Source organism: Lepisosteus oculatus, chromosome 14 (assembly GCF_040954835.1).
Source record: "Lepisosteus oculatus isolate fLepOcu1 chromosome 14, fLepOcu1.hap2, whole genome shotgun sequence".
NCBI lineage: Eukaryota > Metazoa > Chordata > Actinopteri > Semionotiformes > Lepisosteidae > Lepisosteus > Lepisosteus oculatus.
The window spans coordinates 50,906,148-50,919,772 of NC_090709.1; the positions used below are offsets into that span (position 1 = coordinate 50,906,148).

At 44.8% G+C, this 13,625-nt stretch overlaps 1 long non-coding RNA gene and 1 other non-coding gene across 2 annotated transcripts; both read left to right on the forward strand.

Annotated features, from left to right (window-relative positions):
* The first annotated feature begins 5,327 nt into the window (after window positions 1–5,327).
* LOC138243317 (uncharacterized) lies at window positions 5,328–10,739 on the forward strand. Its single transcript, XR_011192103.1, has 3 exons — window positions 5,328–5,661; window positions 8,243–8,476; window positions 10,651–10,739. It is a non-coding gene; the product is annotated as an uncharacterized lncRNA (long non-coding RNA).
* On the forward strand, window positions 8,567–8,649 carry trnal-uaa (transfer RNA leucine (anticodon UAA)). The gene has a single exon. It is a non-coding gene; the product is annotated as a tRNA-Leu (tRNA).
* Window positions 10,740–13,625: the final 2,886 nt, after the last annotated feature.

The following is a 13,625-nucleotide window of genomic DNA, read 5'->3' on the forward strand; positions in this document are numbered from 1 at the left end:
TTTTGTTTCATCGCGCCCTTTGTTCCTCTCTCCAGTGCCCCCTGCCTAAAGTGACGCGTCCCTTTCTCAGCCCGAAACGCAAGCGAGACACCAGCAGCGGTCCCTGCAGGTTTCCGTAGTGTAGAGGCTATCACGTTCACCTAACACGCGAAAGGTCCCCGGTTCGAGACCGGGCGGAAACCGCCTCGTTTTGCACGCTCCCGTACATCACAGAGGTATTGAGCGACCGGTCATTTGTTCCCAATGTATTTCCGGTGCCTTCATGCACTCTTGTACCAAACGCACGTTCCTTCTGTACGCGGAGCCGATCATTTGCAATTGAGCTGTGCAGACAGACCAGGACGAGCTCTGTCGGCTCAAAAGCAGCGCAGGACCTGCAAGAACAACAGAAAGATTAGCATCCAGCGGGGGCTTCTTAGTGAGCCCAAGATCTCATCAAAAATCGGCTAAAGCAACAGGGCTGGGCGCATTGTTCCATTCTCCGACCACTCTCGGTGTAAACAAGTCCCTCCTGGTCTCTGCTTGAATTGCACTTTCCTGCGTTTGCTTTGGTGTAACTGGCTTCCCCTGCATGGGCGATTGTGAAGAAGATCCTTAGTAAGTCATTGAAGAAAACCGAGAAGAGGTCGGAGTGGCCTCTGTTGTTCATCAATGATCCAGTCAGGCAGTACTCCTGTGTAAAGTGCCGTTCGTTCACATCGATTGGCTTTTTTTTGCCTTCATTCGTGCAAGTAGTAAAAGCAGACGCCCCTTTAGGGAGCCCGTCAGCACCCGGAGTTTTCCCCTTCTGTAAGCTCTCCATAGCCTCTCAGCTCTTCTCCTGTCAAATCCCCCTCAAGTACTTCCCTATCTTCTTCACTCAAAAGGTTTTCTAGCTTTGAGGTAAAAAAATGAATTTCTTCATCCTTTACCTCTATAGAGCTGTACAGTCTTAAGTAGAAGTGTCATGCCCTCTGCAGCCAGTGGGCGGTATTCTCTGTCCTGTCCCTAGTTTCTGGTCTGCTGTCCTTCCTGTCCCTCTCTTTCCCTTAGGCTATATATTTCCGGGTCTTGCGCTCTGTCCTCGCTCAGCACTGACGTTCGGATGTCCTGAGACCCGCCTAGCACCAGGGCGCCCCACGTCCGCTCCCTGAGGGCACAGGTTTCTATACGGCATTCCTGAACTCTTTGCACTAATGAGCCCGGGCCTTTTTCCCGTCTCGCCGCTACGCATATGGGTCTTTTTCCGCCCTCCTGCTCCCCACGGTTAGTCCCCTTGGACGTCCGTGACAAGAAGGCCTCGATGCAGGAGAGGATAGCACTCAGCTCTGAAATCTCTCTTCCCTCCTCATCAACTACACTTTCCATGACAGACTTGGAGCCTACCACTTTCCTGAAAAAGAAGCGAGTACACTTCTCATTTTCTTCCAAGAACTGCACTCTGCTTCTTAACAGCACTCCTCGACTGCTTTCTTCGGCTATGCTCCGGATGTCCTTTTTTAAAAGGGTGATATCCTCAAGCACATCGAAGCCACTGTGCAGCATCGTGTAGAGACGCTGCAGCTGCCTCTGTTTCCTGGCTAGCACTCCTCTCCGTCTGGCAGCAGCCTTCCTTCCCTCAGCCATGAAAAAGACCTTTGTCCTCACCTTCACCTCCTCCCACCACTCTCCTACTGACCCGTACAGACACTGCAAGGACAGCCACTGTGATAGTTTCTCCTTGTAGCAGGATACTACCCCCTCGTTCTCTAGCAGCTTTGTGTTGAGTTTCCAGAGGCCTGGGCCAAAGACAGTCCCGCCCTGGAGTTCCACTCTACACCCTAAAGCCTGATGATCTGAGAAGAAGACAGGCTGAAGAGTGACCCCAACAACTTTCACTCTCTCTGAGACAAAGCAATAGTCAATTCTGGAGCTGCTATTCCTCCCTGACCGTGTATATCCTGCTGTTGTGGGATATATACATCTATATGTGTCTGAGAGTTTAAAGTCTTGAACTAAGTTTTGCAGGGCCAGTGAGCTGGAATCCAATTTTATCGGAGAGCTAGACTGCCTGTCTGTGTGCTCTAAGATACAATTAAAATCCCCTCCCACTATCACGTCAGTGCTACATAACAATAGGGAAGAGAGTGCTTTGAGTAGCTCCACCCTTCCTCCCACGTCAGTAGGACAATACACATTGATTAGACGCAGGTTAACGGTCCCCCATTCGACATCCACACACAGCAACCTGCCATCTATGACCCTCTGAATACTTTTCAATTTGAATGCCCATCCTTTGAAAAGAATGGCCACGCCAGAGGTTCTGTTGTTATTGTCCCCTGACCAATCAGAAGGCCCTTTATCCCACCTATCTTCAAAGCTTTTATACCTCTCTTGATAGGCTAAAGCACACTACTGCAACATCAACACATCTCCCTCTCTCTGCTGGAGGTGATCAAAGACAGACTGGCATTTAACTCTGTCATTGATACCTCTGGTGTTAAGAGAAATTATGTTTAGAGCCATATTACATAAGAAAGTGGAACCAGTCTTTACAAAACACATTTCTCTTCTGTCTCACCTGTTACCTTCTTCTTTTTCTTTTTCTTCTTACCAATTTCCTGCCAGCCATCCTCTGAATGGGCCTTCATCAGGGTGGCAGCAGTAAAAGCTTTCACTGAGTCCATCTCAAGGAAGGGGGTAGAGGGAGGGGTGGAGGGGTTCCAGCTGTCCCCATCACCATGCTCTCCTTCCTCCTCGCTCGGGGAGAAAACAGAGTCATTTTCCTTTTCCTCAAGTCCAGCTCCTTGGGGAAAGGGGTGCAGCCGATGCACCAGTCTCCTCTTCCCCCTCACCCACCAGCTGCTGCAGATCCTCCGTGATGGACTGGATGGAGGAGAGGAGGGCATCTGTAGGACTTGCAGAGTCTGAGAAAAGCAGCTCCGCTGAATCCTGGGTATCCTCGCTGGACCCGCTCCACCGGGGGGCCCCACACTGGCCCTTGTTCTGAGGAGCAGGAGTGGGGGAGGGGTCCTCGCTGTTCTCTGGGGTTTTCAAACCCTCGTGCTTGTCTGGTGCAGTCTGCAGTTGTGGGGGCGTAGTGGATTTCTCTTCCACTGGCCCCGGAGCCTCAGCAGGACAGATCCTGGCTGGAGGCTGAGAGTCTTTGTCCAACAAGGGTTCTTTGTTTGACTTGTTGTTTGCTTTGGCTTTTCGGGCCGGTTTGGCTGAAACAAGCACTGCCTCATCCTTTCTCATTTTGAGTTTATTGGCGTAGGCGTGAGGGCAGTTCTTAAAAACGTGTCCTTCCGAGCCACATAAATTGCACTTTGGCAGCATTGAACAGTCAGAGGCTAAATGTCCCTTGTATTAGTAGCTGTCCGTGACATCACGCCGCTCTTTGTGACAAAGGCGAGACGCCTAGCCGGGCATAGTGACGTGGCGCGTGTTGCCGTGGTTACCATACTTATGATTTGTAAACAAATGGAAAATGCATTTCAACTGTTACTCAAACACATTTATCAACTTGGAATATAATTATCTAGCTCTAGGATTAAATTCCTAAATAATAGGAAAGGGTCAAGAATGGGAAAAGAATCAGTACTCACCAATCGGTGAAGTTAATCGTTAATTCTACAGTTCTTCAGTTGAAATAATAGGTTGTCGATAGATAAGTGATCAATAACTCTCCGCAGTGCGCTCCGCGCGCCTCCCGCGGTCTCGCTCTCTGATCCCGGCGCTCTGGCTGGTGTCTCTGACGTCACAGTGCTCTTTCTAAAATATATAACATCTCCAAAAAAAAAACACACCAGGCTTTGAAGAGAGGGGATTCATAACAGCTGGAGAAGGTGTAATATTTGTGTGCGTCAGCAGTGAAACTGCATGTTGATTGATGGAGGGCTGAGCGGGGAATAACGGTTGCTCAGGGTCACAGGCCATAGTGAATTTAGGAGCTAACTGGTTCGGAGTTACAGGTTAAATAATAAAGAGTTTGTTCGAGTGTCACATCTTCGTCCTGGGTTCTTAATTTTTACACTATACGTGTACGAGAAACAAGACAGTGTGTGTGTGTGCCCTGGTGATTCTGGGAGACAGATCGAACCTGGGCTAAAAGAGAGGGGACTTAGCCCTCTTCCATTTGCTACTTCAAAGTTGTACAACCCATTTGTATCTGCTAGGCGGCGCAGTCGTCGTGCATAAAGAACGCTTTGAAAAGCGTCAAAAGCAAGTCATTCCGAGTTGGTCGTTTGTGTTTTCGAAATGCTGAATTGCTGAAATGATCTCTCGGCTCCTCGGTTGTCATTTCTGCTCCGTAAAGGAATCACAGCACGCGTTGGCTTCCAGCACGGTGGGTCGGGACACGATGCCGGGGGTCGACAAGAGCGATGTCTTCCTCGTTAGTATAGTGGTGAGTATCCCCACCTGTCACGCGGGAGACCGGGGTTTGATTCCCCGACGGGGAGTCACTCTTCTTCTACCTCCTTAGAGAAAGGACTGCCTTTCACTTCTCTGTGTCTTCTTTCACAGAGCCGTGCACCTTTTCATTGCTCTCGCTTTCAGAGCCTCTGCACGGCACACGACTCGACATAAGGACGCGCGTTGAAGTGAAAGCAGGAAGCGCTCACAAGTGACTCTGGACCTCAACACCTGTTGATGGGTCACCTTTGTCAGACACAGCAGTGGAGCCCAAGCCCACCTATACACATACTCACACACACTGACAGATATATGCACACACACTCACACATTATCACACACTGAAAGACCCACATCCAAATATTCACACACAGACACTACACACACTCACAGACACACACATAGACACTACGAATACTTATAGACACACATCCACAAACACACACTCACACACTGACGGACACCACACACTCCTCACAAACACCACACACAAACAGACACATACACTCATAACTACAAATACACTATAAATAACACTAATACAAATACCACTAATATTGCAACAGTAACACTATCACTAAGACTTACACTATCATCCTAACACTGACACAAAATACTGCCACACTAATAATACTAATAATAACAGTAATGCTATTACTAAAACTAACATGACTACTAGTGTAAATAATCTAACCTTTTCTCTGTAATTATCACTAATATTAACAGGAATACTAGCATTAAAACAATCAATAGCACTATCATCATTAATACTCACATGAAAACTATCATTAATATTAAAACTACCGATTGCACTCACACTAATATTAACATGAAGACACTAATATTAGTATTAGTTGCTGTCGGTGACGTCACACCGCTCATTGTGACGAAGGCGAGACACCTAGCCGTGGACAGTGACGTGGCGCCTGTTGCTGTGGTTACCATACTGATGATTTGTAAACAGTGGAAAAATGCATTTAAACTGTTACCTACACAAATTTAGCACCTTGGAACATACTTTTTAAGCTCTAGCATACAATTCCTAAACAATCATTTGAATAATAATTCTTTAATTTCAGATTGAACATTATTTACACTAAAGGCACTATGGTCGTGCACCTTTTCACGATGCCGGGGGTCGGAGAGAGCGATGTCTTCCTCGTTAGTATAGGACCTGTCACCTGTCCCCACCTGTCACGCGGGAGACCGGGGTACATCAGGACGCGCATTGAAGTGAAAGCAGGATGCGCTGCGACATACACTGTGCAGATCCTGCCACACTAAGAGGTGAGTGGGTCTGTTCGATCACAGCGCTAGGCGAATCCCCAATCCCCTTTTGTGCGTGACGACAAAAGAAGTCTGTTTCCACCCAGTTTTGAACCAGGGACCTTTCACGTGTGAGACAAACGTGATAAACACTACACTACGGAAACGGTGGTAAGATGTACCCAGCGGCCCAGCGCTGAACTTCGCCAATGCGATTCAGCTGCTTCCAGTGCCTTTATTGGAGTGCGCTGATGGACCGTGCTCTCTCTCCAGAGACCGGCACGCCTGTCATGGACGGAGCAGGAAAGGCGGCGCCACATTCTACAGCCCTCTCCACGCAATCGACGAAATCGGGCTACTGAAGTGGAGAAAATCGCCTCTCCAGAAAGTGCAAATATCATCTTGGAGAGTATAAATCCTATTGCCGAAGGTCAGCCCTGTCTACCAGAGTAACCCTCCCACCTCCTGCGGCGATGATCAGCTTGTCTCACACGCGAGAAGTTTCGGCTGGAAACAAGCGCCCCCTCTTCTCGCACGTTCGAGTGGTTTTAATGCGGCTCCTTCGTACACGGTGCTGATCTTTTGGAAAGCAGGAGGCAAAACTGACACGTTCTCATACCGGGAGTCAAACCCGGGCCGCCTGGGTGAAAACAAGGAACCCTAACCGCTAGACCATATGGCAGCAAACAACCACGCTGTTCCCGGCATCATGCAAGCAAACTACATAAATATGAGAAAACACGCAAGAGAGTTGTCACTCAGAGTGTCGAAGGTTCGATGTATACTGGGGCTCAGTTGAAATGCAACGTCAGGACTTTTCCGAATTATGTCACACGAAGAGAGCACAGCCTTTTCCGCCCTGCCACGTGTGTCTCGGTAACTTGCCGTGATTGTAAAGTGGTCAGTACTTTGTGTTGTGGCCACAACATCCCCGGTTCGAATCCTGGTCACGGCAGAATAGGGGCGTCTGCTTTTACTACTTGCACGAATGAAGGCAAAAAAAAGCCGATCGATGTGAACGAACGGCGCTTTGCAGAGGAGTACTGCCTGAGGGGATCGTTGATGAACGACAGAGGCCACTCCGACCTCTTCTCGGTTTTCTTCAATGACTTACTAAGGATCTTCTTCACATTCGCCCATGCAGGGGAAGCCAGTTACACCAAAGCAAATGCAGGAAAGTGCATTTCAAGCAGAGACCAGGAGGCACTTGTTTACACCGAGAGTGGTCGGAGAATGGAACGATGCGCCCAGCCCTGTTGCTGGAGCCGATTCTTGATGAGATCTTGGGCTCACTAAGAAGCCCCCGCTGGATGCTAATCTTTCTGTTGTTCTTGCAGGTCCTGGTACAAGAGTGCATGAAGGCACCAGAAATACACTGGGAACAAATGACCGGTCGCTCAAGACCTCTGTGAACTCAAAAAGAGGCTGTTTCCACCTGGTTCTGAACCAGGGACCTTTCACATGTTAGGCAAACATGATAGACGCTACACTACGGAAACCTGCACACACCCCTTCTGGTGTCTCGCTTGCGTTTCGGGCTGAGAAAGCTTTCCAAAAAGGGTCAACTATATTGACCAGCCACAGCAAGGTTGTATAAGGTTAGGGGGCCTGTCTGGTGTGTAAAACACTTGATTTCAGCAGTATGGCTGTTGTATTAGAAATGCTATTGAGCCATGAAGTCAACCCACCTATCCCAGTGTATTACCTGTATAGTTATCTTCAGAAAATCATAAAAAAATAAAGGTTCCACAACCCAAAACAAAGCTGGGAAAAGTCAGAGGACCTGCTTAGTGTGCAAAACACTTACTTTCAGCATTGTGGGTGCTTTGGTTTAAATGCTATTGGTTTGTGAACAGAATACCCCTATCCCAGTGCATTGTGCCACATTAAATAAAAGCATAAGAAAAAGAGATTCAGAACACAAAGCTGTGTCAGTGTTCTGTGTAAAAAGTCGGTTTGAACATCATGGGAGCTGTTTTTAATAAGCTGCTGAGTAAAGAATATTTTAATCTTGCTGCTGTCAGTAGTATTGTGAATATAGTTGACCCTTACCTGAATGAAAACAGTACGTAAAGGAAGGGTTTCAGAAATCAAACAAAGCTTTATTCCCGGGCTTACAGTCTGGGTAATTGGAGACTGCGCTGTTCTGCTTCCTATGGTCATATACGGGTTTTTCGCATGAAGCCGTATTGAACAGTATTTCTCGCGTTGTGAACGTGTGCACACAGCGGTCCCCCGGGTTCCAGTTCGTGCGTGATTACGCATCGATGAAAAACCGGAGGTTTAAAAAAAGATAATTAGCTCACTGATAGTTTGATGTAAAGGCTGTGGAAATATCCACAAGGCGTGGTCTTTAAAATGCATTTGGTTTGAAGGCATTCTGTGCTTCCATTGCGGAGATATGGACAAAAGAATATTCATGCTTGGTAAAAAAATATCATAAAAACGAAAAAGTAAAGGCTGAGAAAGCATTCACAATGTATTTTATACACAAAGGAAGTATTCTCACAACTCTAAGAGGTTTCGTGTAAACGCTACAGGCGTGCCAACATCTTTTTCGAACTTCAAGCTGTTTATCCCGGTTGGCTCTTCTCTCTTGCAGGGTGATGGCAAACTTCTTGAGAGAGGGAGTCTCCTACGAAAGGCTGCTCTTTGTCAAGAGAGGAGACAACAGGAACAGACTTCAAACCGACATTAATTACTGAGAGCAGGCGAAAATGTCTTTGGAAAAGAGGAAATGACTGCTGACCGTAAACAGAGCTCACGCTCAGCTCCGGACAAGTGCTCCTCGTTAGTATAGTGCTGGGTACCCCTGCTTGTTGCGCGGGTGACCGGGGTACGTTTCTGTGACAGGGCGCTGGTTTAATTTTTTTTAATTGTTGAATCATATTTAAATGTTAAACAACTGAACAGCACCTAGCTGGAGACCAGGATGGCCGAGTGGTTAAGGCGTTGGACTTAAGATCCAATGGACAAATGTCCACGTGGGTTCAATCCCCACTCCTGGTAGTGTTGTAATAAGTTTTAAGTGACAGAACACTTTGATGATTTACACTCTATTTAAATATGAATTTACTAAATTTCAGTTCAGTTCTCTTCACTCCCACTCCCTGGCATAACTGAGCTCTCACTATCGCATACTGAAGGCTTTACATGCATTAGCTGTGATACAGCTCCCAATAAAGCCGGAATCAAACAGTTTGTTCTGTCTCTCATGGTGATCCTCTTCTCGATCCAAATGAAATGTTTAATATGATGCATCGAGAAAAAAAAAGGAGTGAATTTCCGCCTGTAATGATTAATGCCCCATCAAACATTTTGTAACATCCCCGGAAGATTATACAGTAGAATCCTGGTTTGTGGCTTAAATTCAAGGTAAACAAGACTAAGGAAACGAGTTGGAAACTTGATGTCGAACTGGAATTTAAGTACCCGGAATATTTCACTACGTAGGGCAATATGTGCCAGAGAGGAGCACTTTAAATCCCTTCGATAGCTCAGTTGGCAGCGTGGCTGACTGTATTAAAAACAGTTAGGAATCCTTAAGTAGCTGTTTCGACTCCAGCTCGAAGAAAGGTGCTTTTGTGAACTTTAATCAAATAGTTAAAATAGCGAATCTTTTTCACTCAGACGTTGATCAAAAGCTCAATAAACGATGAAGCAGTGGCTCTTGTTCCGAATTCAGCTAACATCTGGTTGTCTTGTTTTGGCCAAGATCTGATCTTTGAATTAAGGGACTACGCTGTCTGATTTGTAATTCAAAAGTAGATACAAATGTCACTGTTTTCAAAGGATAGGTACTTAATTGGCTTTATGATTTGGTATTGATTTTGTATCATTATATTATTACGTTTGTGCTTTCTGTGTTTTTCATCGTATTGTGAACTTATTTTTTAAACAAATGCTAACAAAGGCAAACACAGCACAAATCTGTTTATATCAGCGGTGAATTGTACATTTTTATTAAGTACAATCTACTGTATTTTTAGAAAAAAATGGCATACTGTGCACGATATGTTGCAGAAACACAACATGATATTTTCATAATTATTATTTTAATCATTTAACAAGTATGAGGTCCCGGATCCAAATCTTCAGTTTTGATTTTTTTTAAAGTGATATCTTCTCTTTCTCTCGTGGAAATCACAAGATGTGAGCAAATGTTTTTTGTTCTTTTTTTTTCACGTTGCGATCCAAAGAGCCTCAGACGCACAGTCTGACAGTAACCAAACCAGAATGGATTCTGCTGGGAGCCGGACTGAGCTCATTCTCACTCCCTGTGCTGAAAACAGAATTATCTCTTCCCCAAACATCGTCTACAGCTGCTAGATATTGCTCTGCGTCCTACTGCTCCAGCAATTCCTTTGACCAAAGACAGATCACTTGTGCGCTTTTAAACTTCTTGCCACTTGCTCTTTGATGACTCATGCTGACTGTCCTGTGAATCCAAAAGAAAATGTTAAAGCTGATACATTTTCTATTGTAATTTGCATCTAACTACAACATCCCTGGAAAAGAGATTTTATTCGTTGCGTGCAATCGCTATCTTTTACTTTACGTATGGTAGTGGAAATAGTTTTAAAAATGTTTTCTAAAGAAGATTGTATTGCCAGGACCTGCCTTTAGCGCTCAGTAGCGATGACGCTGTTGATATAGATGGAGAAGAAATGTAAGATGAATTGATGATCTAAGCTAAAATATCCCTAACAGGCCTCCTGTAACAGTGTTTGTATTCATAGCAAGTAATATTTTTTTTCAAACCCGAACGTTGCTTTTGCATTAAGTGTTATGTAACCATTAGCGGTTTTGGTAGCTTCTGAAGAGCGCACTTTTCCAAACTGAAGCCTATAAGAACATTATTCAAGATGCACCATGGCCCAGAACGTGTATCGGGACAAGGATTAACATCAATTGAAAGTACTCCCAAATAAAAGACTTGACGGAACAATTGAAAGAGTAGGCAAGTATTAAAAAAACACCATAACTTTTCGGCTTCCAATCTCTTTCCAGGTTCAGGCTTTGTAAAATGACATGATTAGTGGAGTCATGCTGCGGCTGTGAGTTCAAGCCTCACCTGGAGCAGCCCGGTTTTCTGTATTGACAGGTAAACAGTGTTTTGTGTTATTTGCTAAATGGAGAGAGGATTCTGTGTTAATTGTGCTCCTCCTGGGAGAGGTCAAGATGAGAAGTTCACGAGGCTGGTGGTAAATATCCTGTCCAGGAATATCGGGGCTGTAGGGGGTCAGATCTATAGATGTAGTAAACACATCAGTGGAGACGGTGTGTCTGCTCTCTGTGAGAGAGCCGGGCGGAAAGAATAATCTGTGGTCGGGGAAGAAGAGACCCTCGTTGGAAGAGCGGCGCTCCACACAGGAGAGAATGAAAAAAAATCTTTTTCAGGGACGCTGATTGTTCTCTTTGGGGGAATTAAAAGCACCTGTGGCGAGCGACCTCGTGGCGCAACGGTAGCGTGTCTGACTACAGAACAGAAGGTTGCATGTTCAAATCACGTCAAGGTCAGCTGATGAGTTTGCAGGTGCTGCTGGTGCTGAACCTGGAAATTACACCACGCAGTTGGGTTTTAGCTGTACACCACATAGGTAATCGAACAAAGTAACAGCGCAGTACAGAACACCCAGTCAGGAGCTTATTCAGCGAATCATCATGAACATGACAAGAGAAAAGGCATACTACACATCCGTGAAACATCACGTCCGGCTTTAGAGACAGTGACATCAGAGAATGGAAGTTTCAGACTGCTTTTTTTGTTACAGGTTCAAGCAAACCTGAAAGTTAGGGAGTGTTTGGTCACTTTTGTATGAAAAAGTGTCTGAAGCCTGTAATTATAATTTGTCCTTTTTTAATTGTGGTTGAAATCCACTCCCATGTACCAAGACCTTACAGTATATTCATGTTTGCTTAAATGACTAACGCTATTGGACATTAGCTGGTGTTTTTTGTAACGATTTGCTATTTCATGCAGGAAAGAAAGGAAACCAGACCCAACGTTTGCTTTCAGGTGCGGTCTATTTACATAACGGACATCTATTTCTGAGGAGCCTGATTTAAATCACACAACCCCGGTAGAAGTCGAATCGACAATCTAATAAACCGAAATCAGACGCGTTATCCATTAAACCACTAGTCCGTCACATAAATGAATTGCACCACGGTGAGTTCAGCGCCGCTACTAGTAATACCCCACCCCCATCTTAAATTTCTAAATGAGAAACGTGTTTTCTACATTTTTATCAGTTTTAAAAAATCATCACTTTTAAGCAGACAAAGCCTTTATTTGTCGCTCTGAATTTCTAATTGATTTAGAATTCCAAGAAAAAAGCATTTTGTTCCACAGCGGCGTGAAAAATTCATGTCTTTCACTCTACTTCTCTCTTGTAGTAAAGCAGATCTTGCTAGGTGAGCATTTGCTCCGGTAAATTAGGTCACTTTTCATGTTAACTCACTTCTTCTAAACACAACATTTCCTGGTGCACGTTTTCTCCATGAAAAAAAGACATTTTCTCTTACATGATTTCTCGTTTTGTTTCATCAAAGAGTACAGAAAGAAGAAAGAAAGGAAAAGTGTCGTAAATGAACTCTGTCATCCTTGGGAGATGTCAAGAGCATTGGACATGAAAAGTGCCCGATAAAAGCCATTTCTGTACGTTTCTCTTAGTGTCGGGGCCCGAATGTAAAGGAGGCAACATGCTCAGCCAGCCGACTCAGCTTACTGAACGCAGGTGTCTCCGAGCGATGTGTCCAAGGGGCAGTAAAAGAGGAGAATTCTGCCGGCGCCGTGGCTTAGTTGGTTAAAGCACCTGTCTAGTTAACGGGAAATCCTGGCTCCAAATCCCAGCAGTCCATCGCCTGTGTTGCACTAGACACCCTGTAGATAATCAAAAGCATATTAAGCTCCCTGGTAATGAAATTGGCGGATAAAAGCCATTTCACATCCTTTCTCAACTTGCTCAGTGAGCAGGCTCACTGCACACCGAACGAAGATATAACAGAGCAGTGTGTCCAACTGGCTGAAAAAGGGCAGTGCTTTGCCGGCGCTGTGGCTTAGTTGGTTAAAATGTCTATCTAGTAAACAGGAAATCTTGGGTTCAAATCCCAGCAGTGCCTTACTTCCTGTCTTCACCCTCAGTTTATTGTTACAGACAATATGCTTCTGCATTATGTTTAAATGAAGTTTTCATTTCGCTTTTGGCACAACTTGTTTTTCAAGAAATCCACACATTGCGAAAGATAAAATGCTCATCTTTCTTATCAGTGCAAAAGAATTACTGCCAGCTGGCAAGAAAATGACAATGATTTTTTTTTACTTTAGCCAAAAATCTGTGAATGTAGAAAAAATACAAAAAATGTCAGTTTCTATGGCACACTCAGTCAGGGTGTCCTTCAGTTAAACACAACGTTGGTAGATCAAACGCACCCAGAGACACACTTCGAATTAATCCGATCTAAACATTACCTTCTCTAAATGTGATTGAGTTTCTTTCCACGTCCTTAGACATCTTGATGTTTGCAGAGATTTTCAACTTTTGACACCAGTCAAACTACAAGTAAATAGTGGAGTACCTAAGTCAATATCATTTATATGTGAATATAAATGTAAACATCAATATTTCTGCTGTCTCCTGAGAAACACAAGTATAGAGTCAAAACACAATAAATAATGCTAAAAAGTTATTCAGTTAACACCCAGATGTGACAAAACACATTTAATACTTACATCCCCTTTAAATATGTATTTCCTTAATATCAGTTCTCTTCCCTCCCCAGGATACCTGCAAATTCACTATAGCATATTAAAAGCTGTGTGTAAGTCTTACATGTGTTCTGAGTAGTATAAAGCGACACCTTTCCTCAAACTTTTGACAGGTACCACGCCCCCTTTTCCAGCCAATGGGAGTCAGCGGTGGTTGGCTGTCCCGCCCCCTTGCCAGCCAATGGCGTGTTGTTATTTGTGCATGTCCCGCCCC